Genomic DNA, 26,719 nt, shown 5'->3' with positions numbered 1-26,719 from the left:
GTTGCTACAGAGGTATTGCACCTCACCCAGAGGTGTGATATCTCACTCTCAGGTAAGGATGTAGTGTGGATCAGGACCCGACACCTGCATGCATTACACCACATTGCCGTGGGGCAGGTCGACCAATATGCCCCTGAGATGGGCACGACAGTCCCTGTCCCTGGCTGGAGTGGGGGGAGGGAACACTGAGGAAGGGGAACCCAGTAGTGCAGGAGCAGGGAGGAAGCAGTTCCTGGGTGCATTGAGAAGGGAGTATAAAAGGTGGGCACCATCTTAGTTCAGTGCAGAGAAGTCTGAGCAGAAGTGGCAGGGAGCAGGGGCTTTGCATGAGCTCTGCTCCGGAGGCGGGCCTAGTAACAGAGGCCCAGGCCTGGAAGAGGGAGAAGGAAGGAAGAGGAGCGGAGAAGGCTCCAGGAACGAGGAACGAAGGGATCCCAGGGGTGCGGACGGGCGAGTCGCCACCGCACGCCCGAATCCACCTGCGTGGAGGGGTCAGGCCAAAGGGGGAGACCGGTCCCCGAAACTAGTGGAGGCAGGAAACGACCCTCAGCTAGAAACAGGAGGCTGTGACATTTTATGTGGCGCAGCCCCTCGCTACACCCGCTAGGAAGGCACCACATAGGGTCAGGGAAACTGGCGCCAAGTTTACCAAGAGGAGGCCCGAGGCAGCCGGACAGAAGGGTTGGTAAGAAAGGCCAGACAAAGGACACACAAAGGGGGTCCTGTGAAGCGCTCCAAAGTTATCTGGGAGTTGTCTGAGCCCCTCACCTGGTGAGCACAGTACGACGTGGGCAGCCGTTACCTGCAGACGTGGTCTGGATAATAAGAACTGTGAGTAAAGGCCCTGGACTGCATCACTGACTCCGTGTCGTTACTGCTGCTGCCCTGCACCATCACCCCCATCCTCCGCATACACTGCCCTGAGGCTATACTCCTCCCGTGGGGAGTTATGCTACGCTCTGCTGCACCCACAACACCAGCCTCAGCGGTCTGCCCTGGAGCGGCGGTTCACTCTGACCGCAATCCACGGGTGGCGTAGTCGGACATTTAAACATCAAAACCACATAAATAGTTCCGCCACTGGTTTGACCGCCCTGAGCCACGGAACCGGGTCGCCGCCACGGAGACTACAACCACCAGCATCCACCAAAAAGGGTCCGGCTCCGGGTGTCCCAAGGCCCAGGGGGCGCGTCAGAACATTTTCATCACCTTTCACAATCACCAATGGGACAAGGCAGGGATGTTCTCTGTCCCCTCTCTTATACATCCTAGTGACGGAGCACCTGCTCTCATCAATTCGCCATAACCCCAATATTAGGTGGATTGAGGTGGGAGGCACCGAGTACAAGTGCTCTCTATTTGCTGATGATGTCCTAGTATATATCACTCAATCACATATATCCATCCATGCTGTTATGGCTGAAATAGATCACTTTGTTACATGGTCAAATTTTAAAATCAATGCAGCGAAGTCTGAGGCCCTCGATGTCTCCCTCCCCAAATCCATATAGGATTCCATCCAGTCCAACTTTCCCTTTGCCTGGCCCTCACAGGGTATCAAATACTTAGGAATTCCTATTCATAGAGACCTCTCCCATCTATGTTATCTTAATTTTGGGCCCTTTATTGAACAACTCCATACAGACCACGGTTGGCAAGTTAGAACTGTAAGATTCACTACGTGAACCACTGGTGTTTTGTGGAAAAGCACATGTACACTGTGTTCCAAATTATTATGCAAAAAGTGTTTAGGAGTGATAAGGGTAGAATTTGTTTGTTTGTCAGTTAAACTCATTGATGGTGATGTGTGTCAGGGCTCTTTATATCACTGTAAGCATTTGCAGACACCTGTGCTAATTAGTTTGGCAGGTGTGTCCAATGAAAGGCAAGACTACTTAAGAAGGCTGTCTCACATTATTAAGCAGCCTACATTTTCTGCCAAAATGGGAAAGAAAAAGGATGTGTCGGCTGCTGAGAAGCAACAAATTGTGGAGTGTTTAGGTCAAGGCATGACTAGAATCAACATTGTGCGATGATCAGGATGAAGTGTCTTGGCAATCAAGAAGTATGTAGCTGATTCACAGTACACACGTGTGCGTGCTGATAAGGGCAAATTGAGGACTCTTTCCTACAGGCAATTACGTCAGGTTGAAAGAGCAGCGGCAAAAAAGCCTTGTCATAGCAGCAGACAAGTTTTTGAAGCTGCTGGTGCCTCCAACGTCCCCCGAACAACAAGATGCAGGGTCCTTCAGAGGTTTGCAGCTGTGCATACGCCATCCTGTCGACCTCCTCTATCCACTTCACACAAGCAGAAACGGCTCCAGTGGGCCAAACATTACATGAAGACTGATTTCAAAACTGTTTTGTTCACGGATGAGTGCCGTGCAGCGCTCGATGGTCCAGATGGATGGAGCGGAGGATGGCTGGTTGATGGACACCCCACGCAAACACGGCTACAGCGCCAACAAGGAGGAGGTGGAGTAATGTTTTGGGCTGGAATCATGGGGAGAGAGATTGTCGGCCCCTTTAGGATCCCTGAAGGCGCTAAAGATGAACTCCATAATGTATGTGGATTTTCTCAAACAGCACTTCCTGCCATGGTTCAAGAAGAAGAACCGTGTATTTCACAGCAAGATCATTTTTTTGCATGATAATGCACCATCTCATGCTGCACATAAAACATCTGCATCTCTGGCTGATATGGGCATAAAAGGGGACAAACTTAAGGTGTGACCCCCATGCTCCCCTGACCTCTACCCCATTCAGAACCTTTGGAGCATCATTAAAAGGAGTGTCTATGATGGCGGGAGGCAGTTCACATCTAAGCAACAGCTCTGGGAGGGTATTCTGTCCTCATGCAAAACAATTGAAGCAGAAACCATCCAAAACCTGACAAATTCAATGGACGAGAGAGTTCAGAAGCTCCTTTCGAACAAGGGGTCCTATGTGAAAATGTAACATCACCTAGAATAAAGTTTTGAGTTGAAAACTGTTTGATTTCAGTTTCTAACAACCTGCTAATGCTTATAATTTCAAAAATGACCATTTTTTTGGTCTTTATTAAAATGAAAAGGTTGATCGAAAAGTTTGGGGGATCTAAGAGTGTGGCAACCCAGTAGTCATGATTACTTTGAATTCTGACAATATGAGGGTCATGCTGCAGGTAGTGCAGCAAGAAGGCACTTATGTGTCTTGCGCATCTCGGAGCCCCAAAATTATTTTCCGGGCTAGATGCAGCTAAAAATTATTATTAATTTTAAATCTGGTGAAGCTTTAGTATAGATGGCCTAATAGGATCAGTGCTGCACACTGCTACAAAGCCCAAATTATTTTCCAGTCAAGATACAGATAAACATGATTAGTAATTTTAAATCTGGTGGAGCTTATTATAGATGGCCTAATAGAATCAGTGCTGCACACTGCTACAAAGCCCAAATTATTTTCCAGCCAAGATACAGATAAACATGATTAGTAATTTGAAAGCTTAAAACGGTTGGTAGGGTGATTTTTACCAATCATCAAGCTTTTACTCTCCCCAGGATGACACAGGGGTAGAAAAGTCATTTCGGATCCATGATTTGTTCATCTTTATGAACGTGAGTCTGTCTACATTATCAGTGGAGAGCCGCGTGCGCTTATCTGTCAGCACACCACCAGCAGCGCTGAACACACGTTCAGACAGAACGCTGGCTGCGGGGCATGACAAGATCTCCAAGGCGTAAGTGGCTAGCTCCGGCCATTTATCCAGATTGGAAGCCCAAAAAGAGCAAGGGTCCAGTGACACAGTCATGGCTTCAATGTTTACTTGGAGATACTCCTGTACCATCGTCTCTAGGCGTTGACTATGTGTCAGACTTCTTGTCTCCTGTGGCCTTGCAAAGGATGGGCTAAAAAAGTGGTGAAATGATTCCGCAAAATTGATGTTACCAGCAGATACTGTGGTTCTGTTACGGTTTGAGTGCTGAACACTTGACGGTCCCACAGTTGGCAAGTTGGAACTGTGAGATTCACTACATGCACCACTGGTGTTTTGTGGAAAAGCACATGTAAGATTCTGCAACAGTCTCTGCTGATACTCCTGCAAATGTGCATCCCTTTCTATGGCAGGAATAATTTCTGCAAATTTACTTTTGTACCGGGGATCTAACAGTGTGGCAACCCAGTAGTCAGGATTATTTCTAATTCTCACAATTCGAGGGTCATGTTGCAGGTAGTGCAGCAAGAAGGCACTCATGTGTGTTGCGCATCCAGGAGCACCAAGTCCCTGTTGTGTTGGTGGCGAGGTAACAATCATGCTTCCTTCCTCTGTCCTCTCCCCCCAACCTCGCACAACAGAAATGTGATCAAGGTCTCCCTCATCTGATGAGTCTTCCATCAGTTCGTCCTCCACTTCTTCCTGGGCTCCTGCACCTTCCTCACTAGTTTGGCTGCTACCATGCGCCCTGGTAAAACCATCTCCCCCACCCTCACATGCCTGCCGCCTTGGTGCTGCCGACCGTCTGGACCTTGCAGATGTTAGCCCTTCCGCATACAACTCCTCCTCCTCTACTTCCTCCACCTCCTCTTGTGCCACCACCTGACTCCGAATTCTGTTTAACATGTGCTCCAGCATGTAAATCACCGGAATAGTCATGCTGATAATGGCATCGTCACTCCTCCAGCGTGATTTGCCCCACCTCTGGATCTCGTTGGCCCAGGCTATACGTCAGAACGTATTGCACCAGGGCTTGTCGGTGCTGCCACAGTCGCTGCAACATGTGCAGAGTTGAATTCCACCGGGTAGGCACATCGCATTTTAGCCGGTGAAGTGGCAGGCCCAACGACTTCTGTAGAGATGTAAGTCGCTGAGCTGCGGGATGCGAACGGCGGAAGTGAGCACACAGCGACCGTGCCCTCTGCAGAAGGCCATCTAGTCTGGGATAGTGGGCTAAAAATTGCTGGACAACCAGGTTCAACACGTGAGCCATACAAGGCACGTGTGTGACATTGCCCCGGCGAAGGGCCGCACCCAGGTTTGCAGCATTGTCGCACACGGCCTTCCCTGGTTTCAGGTCCAGTGGAGACAACCATTCATGAAATTGGTTCTCCAGAGCTGACCACAACTCCTCAGCTGTGTGACTCACATTTCCCAGACATTTCAATGTAAAAACCGCCTGATGACGTTGAGCCCTACTGCCAGCATAGTAAGGAGGTGTGCAGGATCCCTTCTGCGCAGTTAGAAAGCTTGTGGCATGACCAGACAGGCTTTGGGTGCAGGCGGAAGACCGAGAGGAGGTTGAGGAGGCAGAAGCAGTGGAGGAACTTTGACATAAAGAGGATTGACGCACAACTCATGGGGACGGCAAGACTTGGACAGCAGCCCCTTGTCCTGCTGTCACCATAGTTACCCAGTGCCCAGTCAGCGACATGTAACGCCCCTGTCCATGCCTACTCGTCCAAGTGTCTGTGGTGAAATGCACCCTGTCACACACAGAGTTTCTCAAAGAAGCGGTGATGTTGTGTGCGACATGCTGGTGGAGCGCAGGCACACCTTTCTTTGAGAAGTAGTGCCGACTGGGCATCTGGTACTGGGGCACTGCGACGGACATAAGGTCTCAAAAATCCTCTGTGTCCACCAAGCGGAAAGGCAGCATTTCTGTAGCCAAGAGCTTGCAGATGGTGAAATTCAACCTCTTAGCTTTCTCATGGCTAGGAGGAAATGGTTTTTTACTTGTCCACATCTGAGGGACCGAGGGCTGGCTATTGTGCTTAGACGGGGTTGATAAGGGTGTCCCCGGCAAACTGCCGGTCTGTGAGGAAGATGCAGGCGGACATGTTAGGTTGCCTTGATCCAAAGGTGGTGCTATCGATGTCGGACAGCGCTCAACACCAGCTGGTGTTACCACCTCCAAAGAAAATGATGACCTGCCAATCACGCTGGCTGTTGCGGGTAAAGAGGTGGCAGGTCTGCGCCCCAAAACAGGTGTGATTGCTGTCCCCCCAGTCACAGAGGATGAAGAGGCCGCGGATGCACAAGATATGGCAGACGGTGGTTGGCCCGGCCGGCTAGGCCGCATTGTAGCACACTGAGCTTCCCACTGCAACTTATGCTTCATGTCCATGTGCCGGTTCATGCATGAAGTACTCAAACTATGTATTTTTTGGCCTCTACTTAGCTTTTGCTGACAAATGTTACAGATAACACGAGTTGGGTCATCTTTATCGATCTGAAAAAATGCCCAGGCTATGCAAGGCTTAGCACCCATGCGACCTGAAGAGCCACCACGACTTGTGGTGAGAGGCAGAGTTGTGTTTGAGGATGCAGTTGTTGACATGCTTCCAGTACTACGTCTCTGTCCAGGAAGGCGCAACCTGACCTCGTCGTCACTAGCATCTTCCTCCACCTCCTCTGCTGACCTCATCTCTTGGCTGACTGTGGGTTGACAGTAAGTGGGATCTCCAACCTCATCATCATCACCCTGTGCGTTATCACACCCGTCGTCCTCAGAGCCAACCTGTTCCTGCCCTGACAAAAAACTAAAGTTGTCGCTCCAATCAGGTATTTGAGTCTTATCATCGTCTTCCTCATTGTCTCCACCAACAGGAGTTACAGTTTGGGAATGAGGGTCTACATTATGGTCAGAACCTTCTGCGTCTGGTCCTGGATCCGACTCATAAAGATTCTGGGCATCAGTGCAGATCATTTCCTCGTCTGGATTCACAGAAGCGCTGGAGTCGACCTCTGATTCCCAGGCTATAGTATGAGTAAACAGCTCTGCAGACTCAACCATCTGTTCTACCTCATACTCAGACGGGCAGCTGGAGATTTGGGAGCTGTGAGGAAGCAAGTGCGATTGGGGTGACACCTTTGAGGACTGGAGTATTTGTGATGTTGAAGTTGATGTGGAAGAGAGCCCACTTAAAGGAGCACTTGATATCCGTTGAAGCACCTGCTGTTTTTGTGCCTTATCTGGAATTTGTAGCGATTGGCGTGGCCGTAAGAAAGGGATCTTATCACATTGTCCGCTAAAAGAAGTAGACATTTTAGTTTGGCTGGAAGATGGTCTTTCTTCTGCAGATGTTACTGTTGCTTTAACACCTACCCCACGGACAGAACCTTTTTTCCCCTTCCCAACACGCCTATTCCCCTTTCCACCAGCAGCAGGCCTTTTTCCACTCATTTTGGTGGTTAACTAATTAACAACTCTGGAGTTGTTTGCACAAAAAAACAATGGATGGGAACCGAGCAGAGCTGAGTGGCCAAACTGTGGTATTAGGCCAAAACTATTGGCTGGGTTAGATGCAGAAAAAAATTATATTCAATTTGCAACCTGATGGAGGTCAGTATAGATGGACTAATAGAGAAAGTCCCACACACTGCTAGAAGGCCAAATATTTTTTCAGAGCTAGATGCAGATAAAAATTATTTTTAATTTGCAACCTGATGGAGGTCAGTATAGATGGACTAATAGAGAAAGTCCCACACACTGCTAGAAGGCCAAATATTTTTTCAGAGCTAGATGCAGATAAAAATTATTTTTAATTTGCAACCTGATGGAGGTCAGTATAGATGGACTAATAGAGAAAGTCCCACACACTGCTAGAAGGCCAAATATTTTTTCAGAGCTAGATGCAGATAAAAATTATTTTTAATTTGCAACCTGATGGAGGTCAGTATAGATGGACTAATAGAGAAAGTCCCACACACTGCTAGAAGGCCAAATATTTTTTCAGAGGTAGATGCAGAAAAAAATATATTCAGTTTGCAACCTGATGGAGGTCTGTATAGATGGATTAATAGAACAAGTCCCACACACAGCTAGAAGCCCAATATTTTTTCAGAGGTAGATGCAGAAAAAAATATATTCAGTTTGCAACCTGATGGAGGTCAGTATAGATGGACTAATACAACAAGTCCCACACACAGCTAGAAGCCCAATATTTTTCAGAGGTAGATGCAGAAAAAAATATATTCAGTTTGCAACCTGATGGAGGTCTGTATAGATGGATTAATAGAACAAGTCCCACACACAGCTAGAAGCCCAATATTTTTTCAGAGGTAGATGCAGAAAAAAATATATTCAGTTTGCAACCTGATGGAGGTCAGTATAGATGGACTAATACAACAAGTCCCACACACAGCTAGAAGCCCAATATTTTTTCAGAGGTAGATGCAGAAATAAATATATTCAGTTTGCAACCTGATGGAGGTCTGTATAGATGGATTAATAGAACAAGTCCCACACACAGCTAGAAGCCCAATATTTTTTCAGAGGTAGATGCAGAAAAAAATATATTCAGTTTGCAACCTGATGGAGGTCAGTATAGATGGACTAATACAACAAGTCCCACACACAGCTAGAAGCCCAATATTTTTTCAGAGGTAGATGCAGAAAAAAAAATATTCAGTTTGCAACCTGATGGAGGTCTGTATAGATGGATTAATAGAACAAGTCCCACACACAGCTAGAAGCCCAATATTTTTTCAGAGGTAGATGCAGAAAAAATATATTCAGTTTGCAACCTGATGGAGGTCGGTATAGATGGATTAATAGAACAAGTCCCACACACAGCTAGAAGCCCAATATTTTTTCAGAGGTAGATGCAGAAAAAAATATATTCAGTTTGCAACCTGATGGAGGTCAGTATAGATGGACTAATACAACAAGTCCCACACACAGCTAGAAGCCCAATATTTTTTCAGAGGTAGATGCAGAAAAAAATATATTCAGTTTGCAACCTGATGGAGGTCTGTATAGATGGACTAATACAACAAGTCCCACACACAGCTAGAAGCCCAATATTTTTTCAGAGCTAGATGCAGAAAAAAATTATATTCAATTTGCAACCTGATGGAGGTCAGTATAGATGGACTAATAGAATGATGCTATGCCCAAAAGATTTTACTTCACTAGGTGCAGTAAAAAAATTGGTATTCTATACACAGGTGGTATATCTTGCAACACAGATAGGCTACTCCACTGACTAACACACTCTGCAATAGGCCAAAAAGGATTAGCTTTGCTAGATTCAGCCAAATGCTGTGAAAAAAACTTGCACAGCACTGGCACAGACCTGCCTGGCAAAAACTGATAGGAACTGATGTAACCTAGTCCTGAAAAGGACTGCAATTACAATTAGTCTTTACTCCCACAATCTATCTATTTAAGAGCACAGACCTGCTTGATAAAAGTCGTAGGAAATGCTGTAACCTAGTCCTTAAAAGGACTGCAATCACAACTATTCCCTACTCCCAAGCTATCTGTAGATTTGTGCGAAAATTGGCTTGAAATTAACAAGTTATAGCGCACACAGCAACAGCGGTGCCGTCTAACACGCAGCTGCAGCAGTGAGAAAATGGTGGCGACGGGGAAAATGGCTTGGTCTTATAGGGCAAGGACATGTGACATACACTGCCAATGACACATGCCCTTGCTTGTGTGAAAAAAAGCACTTCGCTCCGTGTGTGCGCTGCTGATAGGCTGACAGATTGCACCTCCCCACTGTAAATGCGGGAAAGAGAAAAAAAAAATGGAGATCTTCATTGTTCCTGCAGAGATCCATCCCCTGCCCCTCCCCCCACCCCGCTGTACACTCAAACTGCGTATTAACATTAATTTTCATCATTACTGAGAAAAAATCCAGTTATGATTTTGGTGCACGAACAGTTATCGAACATAACCTCGAACAGCCGAATTTTTCTCAAATTGTTCGTGTTCGCCGAACGGCTCGAACACCGCCCAAAACAGCTCGAATTTGAGATTGGCGAACAGTTCGAGTAGAACAACGCTCATCTCTACTTATAATAACAGTTGTGTAAAAAAACATATATAAATAAAGGTGCATGATTGAATGGGTTTTACTGTGATCAAAGCCGATTACCTATTAACAGGATAGATGATAAGTGACTGATCAATCAGGATCCAAACATTGGAACCTCAATCACTGACAAGAATAGTGTTCCCCAAGTCTCTTTAATGGAGCAATAGTGCACATGATGAAAGGATGTTTCTAATCAAACATTTTGCTTGCTGTTCGTCCTTCGTAGTCGAAGATCACCATGACTTCAGGGTTTAGAGGAGAATCAGTGGCTGTGGGTCCGGAGGTGACTGATCAGACCAATCCTGGCCCTGTTTTTGGAGACACTTTAAGGCAGTCCTTATAACGTTTCTTCTGTCCCCCGACTGCTCGATTTCCTTGACACATTTCTGTGTACAGTAGTTGTTTAGGCAATCGGCTGTCTGGCATCCTAACCCCATGTCCAGCCCACATGGCTTGGGCTTTCAGCAGGAGAGTGTAAACGCTTCAGAGTTCAGTTTGTTCCTAGATTGCTGTGTCGGGGACATTGTCTTGCCACCTGATGTGGAGAAGTCTGCAGAGACAGCTTAGGTGAAAGTGATTGAGCTGTTTAGCATGCCGGCTGTAGACAGTCCAGGTCTCGCTAGCATAAAGAAGTGTGCATAAAGTAAGGACTACTGCGCAGTAAACCTTCAGCTTAGTGGTAAGGCTGAGTCTCCTTTGTTCCCAGACATTCTTGCTCAGTCTCGAGAAGGCCATGCCAGCTTTGGCAATTCTTTTGTTGACCTCAGCATCTATGTTCACAATGCGGGAGACTGTGCTACCCAAGTAGGTGAAGTTGTTAACTGCTTTGAGGTTGTTCTCCTTCACTGTAAAGCGTGGCTGCTGGTATGGTTTTCCGGGAGCAGGTTGGTTCACAACTTTGGTCTTTTTAGTATTGATGACGAGACGAGATCATGTTTCCTTGATCTGCACAACATTGCAACATGATAGGCAGAACTGTTAACTAAACAGAGGTCCAAAAGTTAATGGGAATGATGTCACAATCAAAAAGCAGAGAAAAAGAACTCCCATGAAAAGTACAAATAAAATGGATTTTTTATTGAACAAATATGTAAAACACATACATGATAAAATAGGTGGGAACTGAAATCACTACAGGCAAAAAAACAGGTATGTTAGATTTTTATAGGAAGTGAAAAATGAAGTAAGTTCTTATGGAGAAAGCTGCTAAGCACAAATAAATATAGATTACAAAAAATGGCACAGTTATAATATATATATATATATATATATATATATATATAACAATATTGCACACAATCCCAAAATGTAAATATTTTGAAATATATTAAATAATACTTGTGCAGATAGAATACAATAAATATAATTATTGGTTATGTAAATAAGCAAGAATCACAATTATATATCTATGTCTGATTGAACAGAGAGGAAAAATTTAAGTACAGAGCAATGTCTCCACCCAGTGGCATCTGAAATGAACTACAGTTGGAACAAAATCCTATTATACAATGTGGTGGAAGTAGAAGCTACAGGTATATCCAGAATACCAAGTACAAGTGTGTATAATATCAAAGTTGTTCCAAAAAACAGTTTAAAGGTGTAGAATAGCTAATACCAGCCACATATGCAGTAGGAGTATACCAGCATATTCTATAAGGACAACCAGAAATAAAAAAAAAACCCTTCCAAACATAGAAATATTATAATTACCTGGACTTGCACCTCTCTGATTCACATTTCGCGTGATCGCTTCTTCGGAGAGGCAGAAGTGGACAAGTGACCGGACCAATTTTTTAAAATCTGACCTGTGTCACTTTATGTAGTAATAAATCTGGAACGCTTCATCACATCCCACTGATTTTGAGATTGTTTTTTGTGACACATGATACTTTATAATAATGGTAAATTTAGGTTGATATGTTTTGCATTTATTTATAAAAATATCAGAAATTTGACAAAAATGTTTTTAAAAATTGAAATTTTCAAACTTTGAATGACTATCCCTTTAATCCCAATTGCCATACCACACAAAAACATTAAGAACTACTGTACCATTTCCCTCATGTCTGCTTTACATCAGCACCATTTGTAAAGTGTTGTTTTATTTTGTTAACATTTTAGAACGTTTAAAAATGTAAAAGTAATTTTTCATTTTTTCAAGGAAATTTACAAAACTTATTTTTATAGAGACCTGTTCAGTTTTGAAGTGACTTTGGGGGTCCTATATGTTGGAAACCACCCAAAAGTGATATCATTTTACAAAGAGCACCCCTCAACGTATTTAAAATTGTTTTCATGTAGTTCATTAACCCTTCAGGTGCTTTTCAGGAAGTAATGGAAAGTGGCATGACAAGAATGAATAAGTTTATTTTTACCACCAAAATTTTGATAACTTCTGAACAGGCCGCTATAGCCGGCAGACTCTAAGGCTGTTATTTGGCAGTGAATTGCCATGGCAAACATCAGGCCACACAATCAAGATCTCCAAGTACCCATGAGTTTAAAGAGGGAGCCCCCACACTCTGTTAACTATTTAGATTCTGTAGTCACTATTGACAGTAGAATGTAAGAGGTTAAACATCCATGGTCGGTGCCAACACTTATGTGGCTGATGCAGCACGTTGTCAGCTATAGTGTACAGGTGACAGTAAAAAGATGTCTGATAGTTACTAAGGGGTTAAAGCTTTATAAATTAAGCTACTATGTTACAATGAATATTGTAGTTAGAGTAAGGTTATGTGCCCACGATACAGAAATGCTCCGGATTCTTCCTGAGCGTTTCTGCATCTCCCTGGCAGAAAAAACGCATGCGGATTGTACATGCGGATTGTACAAGCGGATTATACATGCGGATTGTACATGCGGATTGTACATGCGATTGTACATGCGGATTGTACATGCGGATTGTACATGCGGATTGTACATGCGTTTTTCCTGCCAGGTAGAAGCGTTTGTCAAGCGTTCTTCACATGCATTTCCGCATGTGGGTTATCAAGCGCTTTTCCAAACGATTTTAGCATCACTTGGAAAAGTGCTTGACAACTTGGTCACACTATATAAATCCATGGAACCGGCATATATAGTGTGACCAAGTAATAGTTGAAAAAAAGATTAAGAATGGTAAAAATAAAAAAAAAACATTATACTTACCTTCTGATGGCCCCGGTCTTTTCTCCGCTGCGTCCGGTCTCTTGTACGACTCGCAGTGGTCTGAAAGGACCTGCCATGACGTCATTTAGTCATGTGACAGGTCATGCGACTGCGACGTCATGACTAAATGACGTCATGGCAGGTCCATTTAGACCATCGCGAGTCGTACAAGAGACCGGACGCAGCGAAGAAAAGACCGGGGGCCATCAGAAGGTAAGTATAATGTATTTTTTAATTTTAATTATTTTTTTTTTACAGGTACTATGGTACCCGGGTCTGGAGGAGAGTCTCACATTGAATCGCTTAATATCCGCATGTGCACATGTAGTCATGCGGATATTAAACGATTCAATGCAAGTCAATGGCGGCGAAAACGCCATGATTACGCAGAATAATTGGTAGTGCTGCGGATATTTCCACAATGATAATCCGCAGCGGAAATTTCCGCAGCATGTGGATTATCATTGGGGAACATAGCAGACCTTCTACCAAGCGTTTTTTTAAGCGTTTCTGCAGCGGAATTGCCGCTGCGGAAACGCTTAAAAAACGCATAGTGGGCACACAGCCTTAATCATGTTTATTTATGTCAATTAAAGGGAAACTATCATGTTGAAATTGGTACCTTATCTGCAGGCAGGATTTTAGAGAGGAGGAGGAGCTGATCAGATTGACATACAGTTTTATGGGAAACGTTTTAGTAAAATGTGTATCTTATTTATGCATTTGTCCATATTATGCATGATTACAATTCAGCGATTGACAGTGTTCCTTGCATGACTGCATGTACAGATAGCTCATTATGTAGGACTACCTACTATCATATATACATACAAACACCAGGGAATTCAGTGAGTAAAATACAAGTTAGGGCTCATGCACACGACCATATAAATTGACATCCGTTAAAAAAGGGAACGTACTCTGACCAATGTTATTCAATGAGGAAGTACAGATGAACATTTTCTTTTTCTGAGACTGATTCAGTGTGAGAAAAAAAAAAGTAGCATGCTCAGTTTGACTCCAGAAATCGGATGAGACTCACCAATTCATAATAGACATAGCTGAGGGGGAGGAGTGGTGTTGCTGTCCCACAAAAAAGACCGTACATATACGTATAGAGGCTTCTTTTTATTGCTTCCATCATCAAGCTGCATCCAAAAGTGCAGCATTTTGTTATGTTAATTATCAAGGATGTTGCCACATGTGGAGTCCAGCTCTGAAAGCAATATACAGGTCATGAAGGCTGCTTAAGAGCCCGAGGTGGTAGAGGTCACCAAAGTATCCTGCCTTGCAAATGTGGTTTATGAGTAGGAATCTGCCCTAAGCAGCAGCCCAATGCTGCTTTTGGAACAACCATTTCAAGCTGCCACCTTTGAGCGAAGGACCCACAAGAAGAAGGACCCCCACCACCAACACAGCGGGAGAGATAGTCAGGTGCTCGACTATCTATCTCGCACTGTGAGCGATGATGGTGAAGAGTCCTTCTTCTGCAGCCTGGCTATATACTTGCGGGCCATTCCTCCTCCTGTTCAACTGCGGACCAAGGCAGCAATTCAGATCGTGCTGGATGCGGTTACATCTCTTAATGACCCCAGGGAAGTGTTCAATATGTTGGAGCAGTGGCAACAGTCATACTCAAATGTACATCACCTTCCACCCCCACTGCTGTCCCACTAACCAACAGCTCCAGGCCATTTTCAAATTGGCCACTCAAGCCAACATGGATATTACTGACCTGTCGATGGGTCACAAGCCGAGGCCCAATCCATGGGATGGGTATGGTGCCCCTCCACATTCCACCCCACTATCAGGCCAAGCAGCAGTTTACTCAGGACCATACTGCCCAGCCATATTACGGCGCTCCTCCAGCCGAACCCTATTTCCCTTCCAACACCCCCCTTCCATCTTCCTCCTGCCACGGTACCTGTACTCTGTGTGGGATTGCTATGCTGTCCTATTGAACTGGTTCATGCTGTGTTTTGATGGACAGCTTGGCTGTCCAATCCTGTGAGTGGCAAACCGGGCTGTCAGTTCCTTGATTGACAGCTCGACTGTCCAATCTTTGACTGGGATGTGCGGGACATTCTCCAGGTGTTCGGGAGATTGCCCAAGCTATTTAACTGAGCTGACTGCCCCTGCCAGACATAGTTTGTGCTTTCTGGTGAGTGTTTGCCTCATTCTGTTGTACTGAGTTCTGATCTTCTGCTGCTGACCATTTGGATCGTGTTCTGACTACCCCCTTGTCTTGTCCTTTGGCTTTGTTGCGCTCTCTCTTGGTATTGACCCTGGACTGTGACCTGACTTACGTGTGGCGCCCCTGAGGGTTCAGTTGCCACAGAAGTACTGCACCTCACCCAGAGGTGTGGCATCTCCTTCTCTCAGGTAAGGATGGAGTACTGCCCGGGACCCCAACACCCGCATCCAACACTACACTACTCCAGGCCGGCTGGAAGGGCATTATGCACTTCTTCTGCTGCCCTGTCCCTGGCTGGAGTGGGGGGAACCAAAGTGAGGGGGAACCAGTAGTGGGTGTGGGTGGAGTACGTAGAACAGGGGAGCACTTGAATAGGAGGTGTATATAAAGAGAAGCCATCTTAGAGTAGTCAGTGCAGTAAGTAAGTGAACAGCAAGAGGAGAGGAGGGGAGCAGAGTTTCTTCAGGAGCTCTGCTCCAGAGTGGGGCCTAGTGAGAGAGGCCCAGGAGAGGAGTGGGAGCAAGGGAGGAATGCTCCAGGAACAGAAGGGATCCCAGGGGGTACGGTGAGTGCAGGATGGCACCCGTACGCCCGAATCTGCCAAGCGTCAGAGGGATCAGGCTGCAGGAAGGGAACCGGTCCCTGGACCAGCCGTGTTACTCCAGGTCTCGGCTGGAAAACCGGAGGCTTCTGCACTTCCATGGTGCAGTTGCCACAACCTCACTCTAGCCGCCGTAGCCGCCGTGAAGGGCAACAAGTAGGTCCGAGAACTCCAGGTTGCCCAGTGGGATCTCAGAGTACCTGATCGGAACTGTGTGTGGGGAGCGCTGGGCAGGAGGGAGAAGACCCAGCGCGGGAAGTCGGTCAAGGAAGGAACATAAAGAAAGGGGGTCCCGTTAAGTGCTTCTAATATACCTGAAGGAGTGCTGAACCCCTGCCTGGCAAGCGCAGTGTGACGCAGGAGTCTGACACCTGGACAGTGTACCCGAGGAACCTAAAAAGAACCGTGAGTAAACTCGGATGACTGCACTTCACTGTCTCTGTCAGTTATTTCTACCACGCTACCGCGCCTGCACTACAACGCCCAGCATTACCATCTGCAACTACACTACCCTGGAGCTGTGCTCTGCCTGTGGAGAGCCGCATCAACCCAGCTGCCCTAACATCTGCTCCAGAGGTCTGCTGCAGCGCCGGTACTCATTACCGGGAACCACAGGTGGCGTCACGAGGCAAACTGTTAACAAACCCCTTTTAAAGAGTGACCCCAGGGTACGGGCCCGGGAGCCGACTGCCGTGACATCCCAAAGAAGGTAAAGGCCCGGGTAACGAGTCCCCCATATTCCCCCCTGGGCGAGTCATCCACCTCTGTCTTTTCCCTTGGTGTCTACGGGCTCTCTTGGTATTGACCCTTGACTGTGACCTGAATTACACTTCTGTCTTTTCCCTTGGTATCTACGCGCTCTCTTGATATTGACCCTGTAACGTCTGACTTTCTGCCTCAAGGTCGCTCCATGAGTTAGTAACTAGCGTCACATTACATCTGGCCATACATTTTTTTTTCTCTCACCAATGGATCCAGTTCGTACACTGTGTGACCATGTGACAAATCTGACCCAGATGGTTCAGGATCTGGCCAGGAATCCTCACAATCCCAACTGCAGGGCCAGTTTAGCACTCTGGGTGCTTCTCAAAGCTCTCCACTAGCGACAGTAGTTATGTCTTCTGGACCTGCTGACGTGCAGTTGACCTCCACTGAACCAGTTGTGACACTTCCTGACAAATTCTTGGGGGGGGGGGGAGGGATCAATTTAGGGTATTCAAGGAGAGGTGTAAATTATTTTTTACTCTGCGAACCCAGTCTTCTGGGGATGAGTCCCAGCGGGTGGGTATAATCATGTCCCTATTGAGTGGGGGTCCTCAGACTTGGGCATTTTCTTTGTCTCCACTAGCCCCAGAACGGTCTTCTGTCGACGTCTTTTTTGACGCTTTAGGGATGATCTATGACGAACCTGACAGGGTCCAGGTCACAGAGGCTAAGATCATGAACCTGATGCAGGTGGGCCGCACCGCTGAGGATTATAGTTCGAAGTTCCAGCAATTGTCCTCTGAGGTTTTTGGAACGATGCTGCTCTCAGGTGTCAGTTTTGCCGTGGCCTTATGGATATTTTTAAGGACACTCTGGCTTTGCATCCTCCACCCCTGTCATTGGGGGAGGCTATGACTCAGGCCATTCGTATGGACTGCAGGATTCGGGAGAGACGTGATGAGCGACAAGAGGTTTCGGTCATTCCTCCTGATTCTTTTTCCTTACCTGAGACAGACTCAATGAAGGTTTGAGCAGCCAGCTCTCAGACCGTGGAGAGGAAACGTCGGCGCAATCTCGGACTCTGCTTCTACTGTGGTCGCATTGGACATTATCTCAAGGACTGCTTGAGTCGCCCTCAAGCAAATAAGTCATTGGGAAATGCTTAATCCTGGGTGATTGTCGAGGAGGTCACCCAGGCTTCCAGGTACCTTTTTACTCCTAAGATAAAGTACTGTTGAACGTGGAACTTGACTGTGGGTCTGCTGCAAACTTTATTGATTCTGGACTGGTTCTTAAATTAGGATTAGGGACAGTTAAGTTGGAAAGACCCACTCAGATTGTCGCCATTGACAAGATACTGTTACTCCAGAACTTTGTCCAGCTGCTAACGGTGGAATTCAGACTAAGAGTGTGAACACTGTACTATGAGTACATCTCCTGTTATGGGTTGGATAATTTACCTGCTGGGTTAGTGTTGAGGTTTCCTTGGCTGCATGTTCATAATCCTGTTATCGATTGGTGGCAAAAGGATATTGTTAAATGGAGCCCCAACTACCATGAAGTAGTCATTCTGTGCAAATTTGCTCCACCAGTCTGGAGGGTCTGCCAGCATACCTGAAAGACTTCGGAAATGTGTTCTCAGAAAAAGAGGCAGAGATACTACTCCCCCATCATCCTTATGATTGTAATATTAATTTAATTCCTAACGCCAAATTGCCTAAAGCTTGCCTTTACAATTTGTCAGGACCTGAACGGACCGCTATGAAAGAATATATTAATGAAAGTTTACAGAAGGGTCATATCCGTCCTTCCTCCTTGCCTGTAGCTGCTAGTTTTTTCTTTGTGAAAATAAAGATGGTGGCCTCCGTCCCTGCCTCGATTTCCATGAAATAAACAAAATTACTGTTAAAAATACGTACCCACTTCCACTCATCCCCGACTTATATAATCAGCTTACTGGGGCTAGTTTTCTAAACTTGATCTCAGAGGGGTGTATAATCTGATACGAATCCGGGAGGGTGATGAGTGGAAAACAGCGTTTTTAACGTCCAAGGGTCTATTTGAGAATCTAGTCATGCCTTTTGGTGTAACCAATGCAACTGCTGTTTTTCAGAACTTTATGAATGACATTTTTTCTGATATCATTGGAAGGCTTATTGTGATATACCTTGATGACATTCTAATTTTTTCATCTGATCTAAGTTCACACTATGAGCATGTTCGTTTTGTTTTACAAAGACTCAGGGAGAATTCTTTTTTTTGCCAAATTAGAAAAGTGTACTTTCTCTGTTCAGGAAATATCATTTCTGGGGTTCATTGTATCTGCAGAGGGTTTTAAAATGGATCCCGGGAAGGTGCAGGCTATAATTGATTGGGTTCAACCTCACGACCTTAAAGCACTACAGCGTTTTTTTAGGATTTGCCAGTTACTATAGAAAATGTATAAGGGTTTTTTTGCAGATTGTTAAACCTCTTACCGATATCATATGTAAGGGGGCTGATCTTAAGGTTTGGTCGTCAGATGCAATTGGGGCCTTTAATAAGCTAAAAAAGTGCTTCATGTATGCTCCAGTTCAGATTCAACCTGATCTTCAGAAACCGTTTATTGTAGAGGTGGATGCCTCAGAGGTTGGGGTGGGGGCTGTGTGGTGCCCCTGAGGGTTCAGTCGCCACAGGGGTACTGAACCTCAGATAGAGGTGTGGTATCTCCTCTTCCAGGTAAGGATGGAGCATCTCTCAGGACCCCACTTCACCACTCAACACTACACCACTCCTGTCCTGAAGGGGCCTAAATGCACCAGGGTGCTTCCCCGGCCCGGGATAGAGGAGATGGGGGGAACCAAAGATAGGGGGAACCATGTAGTGGGTGAGGGTGGAGGACAAACTTTTAGGAAGTGACGCACCCAGGGGATGGGGAGGACTCGGCGCCCGGGCCTTGTTTTTGGTTTTGGGGGATGTCGCTGTAGTCGGCTCCCGGGCCCGGACCCTGGGCCTCTCTTTAAAAGGGTGGATAATTATGTGAAAGTTCGTGACGCCACCTGTGGTGTCTAGTGAGGTTCACCAGCGCTGCGGCAGCCCACTGAGGCCGGTGTTACGGCAGCTTGGGTGGTATAGCTTCCCACAGGTGGAGCTAGGCCTCAGGGCAACGTGGATGTAGGGATGCAGGACAGAGGGGACCCAGCCGGGTCTGAAGAAGGATAGGCAGAAGCACAGTTCACTTCAGTACCTTTTACTGATGGAAGTTCAGGCACATTCCGGAGCACTGTAGGGTGAAGGGTGCATATCAGGATCCTCCCCAGTGAGCGGGTATAGGGCCTCCTGTTTCTTTCCTTTGTGTGGAAGTTTCTGACCTGCCTGGAGCTAGGCCTAACTTTGTCTCTGTCCTGCACCGGCTGACTTTGTGATAGGGCCTTCTCTTGGAGTACACACTCCCAGCTTGCGGGGCCTCCGTGACTCCTGGCTCTGGTACGTATCAGCTCTTGGGTGATCCTGGGACCTGAAGTCTTCCAGGGGTCTCTGGTTGTCTCTACAGGGGGGATGTACGGCCCTGTAGACGCGGACCCGGTGTCCGGTATATGTTTTCTGGGGTGAGCTTGTACAACTCCTCTGCCCCCAATGCTACTCACTCCTCTAGCCTTTGGCCTCGCTCGAGGCCCTCACCAGGCTATACACACTAGCGTCAGCTTGCCGCGCTTCACCGCTCTTATGGCGTCGGCACGCCTTGGGCTCTAACTGAGCTCCCTGAGTCTAACTTGCAGGAGCCTCATGCTCCACTGCTGAACTATTAGCTGTGTTCTCTTGACTAGACTGAGCTCCACTGCAGGCTGACCTCTCTCAGGCTTCTCTACTGCAGGAACTGAACTGCCTAGCTCCACCTTCCCTTTTTATATCCCTCTGGTGCTCTGAGGTGGAAGGTGGAGGTGTGTGTATGCTGTGAGGGCCTCTTGTGGAGGAATCCGTTCATGCACCCCTCTAGGATCTGTGGCACTCATTCTCAGCAGGGGCGCCACAGAAGCACTTATTGATTCATATTTAATCTACGGCCATCTTAGTTTCAAGGTCTTTTGATTGAGGGTCTTCTATCAGGGTCCAGCAAGAGGCTATAGCTGGCGGAAGGTTCGCGGTCCTCGTACTCTGGCCTTGAGACGAGGAGCGGGTCAGAGTTAACCACTGTCTCTACCCGGTCAAGGTCCTGACCTAAGAAGGCCTTGGAGGGGAGCGGAGGAGATAGGCTCCACAGGCAAAAGGATCCCAGGGGGATACGGACGGAGCGGAGTCGCCACTGGTATTCTTTACTCTGGCCTAGTCAGAGGGATTCCTGCTGCAAGAGGGGTAACCGGCCTCCGACATCTGACTTTGTTACTTCACGTCTCAGTCAGAAAAGCCCGGAGGCTTAGTGGATCCCAGGGGGGATACGGACGGAGCGGCATACGCCACCTGTATCTCTTAAACTGCGTTTATCCAGTGGGACCCGACCTTACACAACGTTCGTACCACACACAGTCAGGAAAAGACTTAGTGGGAGAACTTACCAAGGAGAGGAACACACACCAGAGGGGTCGCGACAAGTGCTCCTGATCTACCTGGGAAGTGCTGAACCCCCTTCCCGGTGGCCGCAGTACGCCGTGTGTAGCAGAGAGAAGCTTTGCAGCTGAAAATTCATCTGAAGTGAGTAAAGACCCGGATGACTTCATACACCGTCTCAGCTCATTATTTTCTACGCGGCACTGCACCCACCATTCCTTCTCACACTGCCCTGAGGCCGGCTCCGCCTGTGGGGAGCCGTTCCATCCTAGCTGCCCCTAACACCAGCCTCAGTGAACTGTAGCAGCACTGGTGTCCATCACCAGGAACCGCAGGTGGCGTAGTCGAAATACCACTCATCCTTGAAAGCCCAATATTTTTTTATGTGATTGCCCTGGTCACGGACCGGGTCTAGGCCACGACTGCATCCCTCCCGCAACCCCTACACTGACCCGGCTCCGAGTAACCCCAAAGCTCAGGGCGAGGCGACACAGCTGTTTTATCCCAAGGTCCCAAAACCCTGACTAATTTATGGCCATGTGCATTTTTTTCTAGGAAATTTTCATCTGCTGAGCGAAACTATGATGTTGGAAATCGTGAGCTGCTTGCGGTAAAGTTAGCTTTTGAAGAATGGAGGCATTTTTTGGAGGGAGCTATTCATCAGGTCACGATTCTGACTGATCATAAAAATCTGGCTTATATTGAATCTGCTAAACGGTTAACCCCTAGACAGGCCAGGTGGTCCTTATTTTTTTCCAGATTCAATTTTTCCATCACGTTCAGACCGGGGTCTAAGAATGTTAGTGCTGATTCTTTGTCACGCAGCCTTGATTCTGTTTCTCCTCCGGAACCTCCTTCCTCCATTCTTCCTAAGGGTATAGTAATTTCGATGGTGTCCTCGGAATTGGAGGCTGAGAATAGCAAAGTTCAGTCATCGGCTCCTTCTGTTAATCCTGTATCTAAATTATTTGTGCATATTATCTAAGATTACGTTTGTTGCAAGAGTTTCATGACTCTCTCTTGAGTGGTCACCCTGGGGTCACTGCTACACAGAAGGCTATATGTAGAAATGGTGGCCATCCATGCTTAATGACATTAAGAGTTTTGTATCCACTTGTGAGGTTTGCGCACGCACTAAAGTTTGTCATAACCGGCCAGCCGGGGAATTGGCTCCTTTGCCTGTTTCAGAAAGACCGTGGACTCATTTGTCCATGGATTTCATAACTGATTTGCCTTTGTCTTGTGGGAAAACCGTTATTTGGGTGGTGGTTGACCGATTCAGTAAACAAGCTCATTTTGTTCCGTTATCAGGGTTACCTAATGCTGAGACGCTTTCCCGGTTATTTATCAATCATGTGGTGAGATTGCATGGCATTCCCTTGAACATTGTGTCCGATAGGGGGGTGCAGTTTGTCTCCAAATTCTGGAGAGCGTTTTGTAAAAGATTAGGGATTGACCTGTCATTTTCCTCTGCTTACCATCCTGAAACTCACGGTCAGACAGAGAGGACCAATCAGTCATTGGAGCAAATTCTTACATGCTTCATTGCGGCTCGGTAGGAGGACCGGTCCTCATTCTTACCTCTTGCTGAGTTCGCTTTTCACAGTTGGGTTAACCAGTCTACTGGAACCTCGCCTTTTTTTTTGCAATTATGTTTTTCATCCTCATTTTGGTGAATTCTCGAGAATGAGTTCTGGTTGTCCAGGAGTAGAGGTTTTCATACAGAAACTTGGGGATGTCTGGAGGGAGGTTCAGAAGAATATTGGGGTAGCCCAGCATTGCCAGAAACGGAAGGCCGATAGGAAATGTTCAGGGGGCCCCATATTCAAAGTTGGTGTTAAGGAATGGCTTTCTTCCAAAAATATTAAATTGAATGTGCCAGCAGAAAAGTTGGGTCCTGAGTTAAAACTCCCTCCATCTTTCCGCATTCCAAATGTATTTCATAAATCTCTGCTAAAAAAGTTTGTCCCTTCCGTTTTGTTTCCATCATCTCCACCTCCGCCAGTTTCTGTCAATGACAGTTTGGAGTTTGAAGTGCAAAAGGTTTTTGATTCTAGGAAAGTCCGTAATTCCCTCCAGTACCTCATTTATTGGAGAGGTTACGGATTAGAGGAGAGATTTTGGGTCCCTGCTCGAGACGTAAACGCCGATCGTCTAGTCAGGGTCTTCCATCACAGGTTTCCTGGGAAACCTTGGGGTCCGGTGGCCCCCCTTGAAGAGGGGGAACTGTCAAGATTCCTGTACTCTGTGTGGGATTGCTATGCTGTCCCATTGAACTGGTTCATGCTGTGTTTTGATGGACAGCTTGGCTGTCCAATCCTGTGAATGGCAAGCCAAGCTGTCGGTGCCTTGATTGACAGCTCGGCTGTCCAATCTTTGGCTGGGATATGAGGTACATTCTCCAGCTGTTCAGTGTTCTGGAGATTGCCCAAGCTATTTAACTGAGCTGACTGCCCCTGCCAGACGTAGTTTGTGCTTCCTGGTGAGTGTTTGCCTCATTCTATTGTTCTGAGTTCTGATCTTCTGCTGCCTGACCCTTTGGACCATGTTCGGACTACCCCCTTGTCTTGTCCTATGGCTTTGTTCCGCTCTCTCTATGTATTGACCCTGAACTGTGACCTGACTTACGCCTCTGTTTTTTCCTTTGGTATCTACAAGCTCTCTTGGTATTGACTCTGGACTGTGACCTGACTTACGCTTCTGTCTTTTTCCTTGGTATCTACGCGCTCTCTTGGTAATGACCCCGGAACATCTGACTATCTGCCTCACGGTCGCTCCGTGAGTTAGTGACTGGCGTCACACATCCTTTATTTTACAAAAACCTCACCCAGCAAAAATGCAGGATATCCCCACACACGCCCCTTTGGAAAGATTGCCAACTTCATTTTATAATTCATAATTTTTTTTAATTACGTAACCATTTTATCTTGTTTGATTTCTAAAATGTACTGTTTTTGTGGAAAGATTGTGCCTATTTTTTTGTTTGCTCCTGTTTTCTGACTCTGTTCTATATTTGTGTATATATTTGTTAATAAAAAAAAATGCTGTTGTAGTTATGACCATTGTGTGTGTCAAATTACTGGACAGGATATTCACGGCTTACATGCAATCACATTTCGTAAATATTATTTTATATCACACTGCCAACAACAAAAATTACAAATGTGCACTAACATAACTGTCTTGTCATGGAGTTGCTGCCTCTGGGGTTACAAAATAATTGGCAAACAACTGGCGCATTCTGAGTCCCGAAAAAGGTGTGGCGACTTTGTGGAACATGACGGACAGAGGCACGACTAGGGCTGTCATCTCCATCATCTTCTGCATAGACAAGAGAATCATGTATCCATGTGTAATTGTGGAGGGTGACACTTGCTTTTGTAGCACCCTGAGGATTCGGCTGCTACAGGGGTATTGCACCTCAACCCAGAGGTGTGATATTCCACTCCCGGGTAAGGATGGAGTGTGGAACTGAGCTCGGTAGGCTGCATGCACTACACACATCCCATTTCCGAGGAACAGACCAACGGTACTCCCACTTAGAAATGTGCAGGTACGACCGAGTCTGTTCCTGGCTGGAGTGGGAGGGGGGTGGTACATCCCAAGTAGTGTAGGGGCAGATAGGGGGAGCAGCCTGGGTAAAGATACGAGCTCATTGGGTGCTGGTCACCTGAGCTCACACATAGAGGGTGTATATAAGGTGGGCACCATCAGAGATCAGGGTCAGTCTGTCAGCCTTTTGCAGAGAGAAGTCAGAGGAGTAAGAGGAGCAGAGCAGTCCCAGAGAGAGAGAGAGGAGAAAGAAGGAAAGACCCAGAGAGGGGACAAAGAGAGGACTCTGAGAACCCAAATTCAAGCTACGGGTGAAGAGTCGGCATCAGGGTACCGGAACCCAAGCTGGTGGGGGCAAAAACACACCCCAGCCAGAGACCGGAGGCCGTGGGCAGCGTCTGCCACGGCCACCCACCACATCCACCACGAAGGCATACCACGTGGAGGGTCAGGGAACCCAAGGCCAAGGGTCTCCCAACAGAAGGCCCGAGGGAGCTGGACCTGGGTGGATCAATAGTGGGGACGGCCAGAGAAAGGACAGAAGGAGAGCTCAGGGTCACGCTCCGGACTCGCTTGGGGGTTGGCTGGATCCAGGACCTGGTGGACGCAGCACGGCTCGGGAGGTCACTTGAAGCTGGAGTGACCGAAACATCAGCAGTGAGTAAATACCCTAAACTGCACAACCCGACTCTGTCTTCCTTTAACATCTATGCTGCACCACCACAACCCCCATCCTCTGCACCTGACCCCCTGAGGCTATACCCCACCCGTTGGGGGTTATACCATCAAACGCTGCACCTACACCATCAGCCTCAGCGGACCCTGCTGCAGCGGCGGCCATAGTGACCGCAATACAACGGGTGGCGTAGTCGACAATAAAGAACTTAATAACATCTGTAGGACTGCCACATACAACTGAGTTTGACACCCTGGGCACGGACCGGGTCACAGCCACTCGGAAGACTACAACTCCCATCTGATCCGGCTCCGGATATTCCCCCTAAAGAATATGGCCCAGGGGGCGCGTCAACTTTGGCGTAGTCGGCAGGATTACGTGCCCGCAACACCCGGGTACTGCGTGCCTGAAGAAAAGAACGAATTTACCTCAAAAAGAAGTCTCCTGCCGGTTCCGGAGGGTCCATGCCATCGGACTCCATCACAGGTCGATTCCCGCCGGTTGTCCGCCATTAACAGCGTTTTCCCGCCATCTGCAGAGTTTCCCGCCACTGGGAGACGATTCCCGCCATTTCCAAAGGTTTCCCGCCTTGGAAGAGCGGACGCCATTATGGGCGTGCCAGAGGGTGGCAAGAGGCCACCTCCCATCGTGGGCCAGGACCGAAAATGGCGCCAAAAGTGGAAACCGCCCCCACCAACAGAGACTGTGATGCTAGAGGTGTCTGTCAGCGTGAAAGAACTGCCCCTGGAGCTGACAGTCACCAAGTGGCCCCGGGACCGCCCTCGAGGTGGGAGGAGACGAAAGGAGAGAACAAAGATGGGTGTCGCTTGGAGCAGTCTGGAGCGAGCGCACCCGGAGGCAAGAAGCCTGGAGAAGAGTTTCGGAGGAGCTTACCCGGAGATGGCGAGAAAGCAGAGCAGCACCGGCCCGTTGGCCAGGAGCCTGCTAGAAACAGAAGAGGGAGAGCAGAGCAGCACCGGCCCGCTGGCCAGGAGCCTGCTGGAGACAACAGGAGGAGAGCAGAGCAGCACCGACCCGTTGGTCAGGAGCCTGCTGGAAGCAACGACCCCACTAGGCCTAGTGGAGGTCCTAGCACAGCTCCCCCGAGATCGGGAGTGTGCGCAGACCGCTCTGGAGGGCCTCGCAAGGAGGATGGCCCGGGTGCAGCGAGAGACGTTGGCGGAGTGGAGCCGTGAGATGGCCCAGCAGACCGAGACCTGTCAGCGGAGCACGCCACCCAAGACGAGGAGACCAACCGCCTCTGAGGATGGCGCGGGAGGACTGAAGGCCGGAGACGGCGCCGAGAAGGGAGCCGAACGAGTGGAGGCAGGTAAAGGGGACGTCTATACCCCAAACCGGGAAACCGCGAACCTGCCCCAGCTCCCCGTCGCAGAGCCCGAAGTCTATCCTGCCGTGCCCGTCGCTGCAACGTCACCGCCGCAGACTAGGCCTCAAACGGGAGCCGCGACCCCTGTGACGTCACACGCCTCGACCCCGAGCGTGACCAAGCAGGAAG

The 26,719-nt window shown here is 47.6% G+C and overlaps 1 protein-coding gene across 1 annotated transcript in view; it reads left to right on the top strand.

Moving 5' to 3' along the window:
• The window catches only part of LOC141257813 (pecanex-like protein 2), a 1,433,759-nt gene that overhangs the window by 233,901 nt on the left and 1,173,139 nt on the right, over positions 1 to 26,719 (top strand). The gene's annotated exons all lie outside the window — the stretch shown is intronic.

The sequence above is a fragment of the Phyllobates terribilis genome, unplaced genomic scaffold, assembly GCF_046119375.1.
Source record: "Phyllobates terribilis strain yellow unplaced genomic scaffold, ASM4611937v1 Scaffold_3__8_contigs__length_932513732, whole genome shotgun sequence".
In the NCBI taxonomy this organism is placed as follows: Eukaryota; Metazoa; Chordata; class Amphibia; order Anura; family Dendrobatidae; genus Phyllobates; species Phyllobates terribilis.
The sequence above is the reverse complement of the archived record's forward strand: the minus strand, read 5'-3'. Positions and strand labels throughout refer to the sequence as shown.